Below are 5,179 nucleotides of genomic sequence, written 5' to 3' on the forward strand. Positions count from 1 at the left end.
TCAAGAGCAGAGTTATCAGATATCATGAAATCCCTAGCAGACAGAGCAATTCCTCAAGGGCTGCACATGCAAACATTCCTGGTTAAAAAAAATAAGAAGAGGATAGGCCTAGGGGAACCTACCATAGCCTGATATTTAACCCTCAGTGTGACCAGACATGCTGACCAAGCATCTTTCCAGTACAGTTAGTATTCTCCATCTGATAAACAGATTTTTTTCCTAATGTCAGAATCCTCCCTGTCCTGTCATTAAGTCTCTTTCATAACTTGCTCGTGTAGCATATGGAAGCCTTACTGATCTCCTTCTTCCTTTATTATCTTTGGAAGATTGTTATTGAACATAAATATAAATGAATATAAAATTTTGTCTAATTTCCACTTTAAATGTACTCACAACCTATTTATACTAATTTGATTTCAATCCTTTATTTTTTAGTATAAATAATCATTCTTCCTTGATACTTACAGACCTTGTCATAGCTTCTTTCATCTCCATTTTCTTGTTAGACAAGGCAAGCTCTTTTAGTGTCCTTTCAGAAACCAGGAAGTCCTTCTACTCATACTACAAGACTTGACCTATACCTGTGCCAGTTTAAATTCACGGTCACTCAACATAGTTGACTAGAACTGCACGCAATACTCTAAATGAGCTCTCATCAGTGCTCTGCACAAATTCTTTTCCTGCAGCTCCTAAAAATTATATGCCTACTGTGCACTCAAATCACATGCTCTTTTCACATGTTCGTGTCATGTTAGTGACTCATACTTACTGTCTCCCTGGCTCAATGCAAAAGTTCTTGTTCTTGTTCTTAGCCCTGAGTATATGACTTTATTATTAAACTTTGGTTGACTTCTACCACTCCAATGCATAAAGTCTTCTCATTCTTCCTGTGTAATGACCTGATTCTCCCCAGTATTAGTAGAACCATTCAGTTTAGTACATCTTCAGATAACATCGGTATAGGCCCAGCTCTTGAACCGGACTCCTGACCCAAGTTAATGAGCAGGATCACGACCTACACCTGCAGAACACTGCTAGTATCCCAGTTAAAGTCAGGAATTCCCGTTCCAGTTCTAAACTGATGTTGCTTTAGTCAGCTCCTTATCTACCTTGCAGTCTTTCTGACAGGTCACATCCTCTCCTGATTCTCATCAGTTAAAATTCAACAAAGGGCATTATATGAAATACTCTGCTGAAATCTAGATAGATCAAGTTCATTGTATTACCTTTGCCTAAAATACCAGTTAAACTTTGTAAAACAGATATTAATATTCAGACGTAATCCATCTTTAATGAAACCTATCTTAAATGTAGCTACATATACCTAATTTTTTCTCTTTCAGACTGTTTTTTCAAATCTGTTCTTAGAGTTGCATAATGTTGTGCTCAAGCAAATAAGCCTGTAGCTGCCCTAGTAATTTTCTGCTTTTTAGAAAATAGGTAATATGTTTGCTAATTGCCACTGTAGGTATCTATAGTGGTATTTGCTATTATCGATATAATAGATAATACTGATATATTGCATTGAAAGTTTAATTGAAAACTAGTGGTTTGGGAGTTACAGCAATGCAGCAATCCTTTCAGTGCTCTAGAACTGAGTTTATGGGGAACTCCTGATTTCATCACAGAATGCAGTTTAAATCTTGCTTGTCACACAGATATGTTATTTCCTGTTACTTTACTATCATTTTTATTTGGCCCCCACTACTTCATGCAGAGAAGCTTGCTTATTGAAAACTCAACTGATTTTTTTATTTAGTAGTTGAACATCACCCAAAATATATGTGTCCCCTCCCCCGCATTTAGCATGTACTTCACTCTTCTTCTTCTTCCTTCCTTCATCTCTTTTAATTAATCCCTCTCTTTTAGCTTTTTTTGCTAGATCCAGCTCAGTGAGGTTTATGGCCATATGCCCTTTCTTCCTTCAATTTTTGTGCATAGGAAATCTGCAGCAGTGCAGAACTTTAATATCCTGTCAGACCAGGACAATCCTATTTTTCTGATAATATCAGCTATGAAGAGCTAAATAGTCAAAGGTTAATTGACAGAAATATAGTTCAGCTTATTAGAGGAAGAAAATTACTTCAGATTTTAAACATCCATGAAAATCTGAGCTAGAAGGAGACGTGCATGGGATTGGTAGTGAAGCCCACATACATGAAAATTCAGGAACCCTGAATATGAAAGACAAAACCAAAATATATTTTCCTTTTCATTTCAGTCAAAGATTAGAGAAAACATAACCATATAATTTTCTCATCAGCATAGACCTGTTTTTTATCATAATCTTGGAGGTCATAAAATGAATGAATGCTCATTCGTCCTTCACAGTGGTGCAGTGTATCCCAAACAAATGCTGTTAAAAATTCTGTTAGGTCTCTGATAATATGCAAAACAAGGATTTTGCTGATATCTTTTCCTGTGAAGGCTGGAGAGACCACATACACTTTCAAAAAAGGAAGTGCACAGTGAAGGACAAAGAACATTTTTGACTCTCTCTAGTACAGTACATACTCTTAGCAGACTTGTGGAGACAGAGAGCCTGAAACTATGGTAAGTACAGAGCTCTATTCATTTACTTGTTATTACATGGATGCATAAGATTTAGTACTAAAACTTCAGTGGATGTGACTGTAAAACTTTAAACATATTTCTAATAGTTCTCAATTCAGTTCCTTGCAGTTGATTTCCTGCTTTTGAGGGCGTGAAGAAACTTTTTAGTTTTTTTAGCTCCTTCATCATGTGAACTGGTTTGTACGTGCCTTACTGATTCTGGCATTCAAAATTAAGGAAGAGAAAACAGCTTCTTTCAAGGCTACACCATCACATTAGTTTGTGTGTCTAGAGGAATTCTGCAGTCAAGTGTCAATGTGACACCAAGCAAGAAATGGGAATGGGTCAAGCCTTTTAATTAGATTTCCAGAAAGCAATTGCACTATCTTATTTTGATTCAGAAGTACTTTGTAACTAGGAAAAAAAAAAAGGGGAAAAAACCCCACTCAAGATCTGTGTATTTATGTGTAAACCTTCAGTATAGTTGGGTTTTTTTTTCTAATCTATAGAACTTTTTTCCTTAAAAAGACAGTTTCTTTAAAATTCCAAACTTTATATATGCATCTGTTTTTATAAGTATTTTATTAATAAACCAAATCAATAATTTCAAGAGATGTGATTTTACAGATAAATGTTGAGAAGTGTGAAATCTGTATAGCTTTTCAGGCTATCTTTGCTCTGGGAAATAGTTTAGAACTCCTGGAGTAGCTTGTACACTTTTATCATGGTACCTATGCCCAAATAAAGCAATCTTTCCCTGAAGGTAGTATTACTAAAGAAGTATTCTTTATTTGAAGCTGTCAATCTTGTTTCAAGAGAAAAAAGGTATCTCATGAAACTTAGAGAGGAACCCAAGCTATAGAATTCAGTATCTTCATGGGGAAAAAGGTCTAACTTCGCCCATTGCAAGTAGCAGTTGAAAAATGGCAATGTGAAATAGGATTGAATGCAGAATACACTTCACGTTCAACAATGCTCCACAAAGTTTGAAGGGTTTTGGTTGAGTTTGTCTCTGTTTTACAGAATGATCTAATTCTTCCTGAATCTGAAGCAATGGCCTCAAAGTGTTTACATAAGTAATCTTTTTTCACATTTAAAATATAACAGATATTTCTTATCCTATTTATTTCTGTTGTAATGAATCCCACTGTGCAGAATCAAGTACTAAAGGGCAAACTGCTATGTTTGTTTATGCCAATAATTCAGTTCAAGTCACTTGACATACTCTGGATTTACATATGGATAAATGGGATCTGAATAGTGCCAACGGTTCTACCAAACTAGCATCTTGCTGTGCTGTTGCCTGCCGATTTCTGGTTGCCACGGAGGTTCTTTAACTTGAGCTAGTAATTCAGGAGCCCAAATATACATGGAGCCTTTGTATTTCCAAAACCCTACATTAAAATTTGCAAGGCAAACACACAGTTACTCTTCTGGCATGATTCAAATGTCTAGGTGCTCTCACAAAAGGGTTTGTTTAGAAACAGTATGTAAATATGCAAATAGGTTGAACACGGGACTTCTGCTGTTGCCAAATGCAGTTTGAAAATAAGCAAAAATAAGTTTCACTTTTTTTTTTGTTTAAATATTTTCAAAGCTCCAGGTTGTTTTCTCTGAATCAAAATATGAATGACAATTCAAAGGAATGCAAACCATAAATTCACACACTTACTGTATTTCCTTGACAATGTTATATAGCACTATGGGGAAAAGAGTGCTTTCATCTTTGCATCACAGGCAACCCAGAAGCCTCACCAAGGAAGCAAATCACATTCTTTGGTCTTTGCTTTGATACTGCATGGGTGGAAATTAATATTATAGCAATATGAGAAGACAGGAAAAAAATTTAGGAGGAGAGCAAAACAAGTAACTGAAGAAGGTGGAGTGAGGAGAAATGTAGGAAAGTTTGTTTTCTGGCAGTTTTACAGTAGACAGAGGTCAGAGTCGTTGGGAAGACAAACTTATTCCTACAAAAAAAGCCAATGAACCTTTTGAACATGAGATTGGGTATAATCTGGCTGAGGCTGGCTCTGTTTTTAGTGCATACAGGAAGAGATAGAAGGAGCAGACCTACTGCTCTGCAGAATCCCAAGAGCCAAATGAAGACCAAAACATAGAATTCACTATTTCATTTCTGACCATCATAACGAAGCCAAGTTTAAACCAAAATACTTAGACATAATATCAGATGAAAAAATACTAGAACTACAGTAATAGCTGCTGGCAGGTTTAGCTTCATGTGAGATTGAAGCTGATGAACACAAAGGAAAATTGTTGTATTTTCCTTTGGCTTCAAGCCGAGACAAGCTGTGTTGATTTCTGACCTAGAGAAATAGCCCTTAACATGCCTATCTTCTTGCAGTGATACTGGTAATTCTCAGATATACTATAAGAAGCAAAAGAACCTCTGAGACATGAGAATTCAGATAAATCTTCTGATACAGATATGGTTAACTGAGGAATTTGGTTGATCTATCTGGATCTATCATTTATTTAAAAAAAATAAGAAAAAGAAAAAGGAAGGGGAAGGGGAAGAAAAAAAGAAGGGAAGGGAAGGGAAAGGGAAGGGAAGGAAGGGAAGGGAAGGGAGAAGGGAAGGGAAGGGAGAAGGGAAGGGAAGGGAGAA

Source organism: Pygoscelis adeliae, unplaced genomic scaffold (genome assembly GCF_000699105.1).
Source record: "Pygoscelis adeliae isolate BGI_AS28 unplaced genomic scaffold, ASM69910v1 Scaffold47, whole genome shotgun sequence".
NCBI classification, from domain to species: Eukaryota; Metazoa; Chordata; class Aves; order Sphenisciformes; family Spheniscidae; genus Pygoscelis; species Pygoscelis adeliae.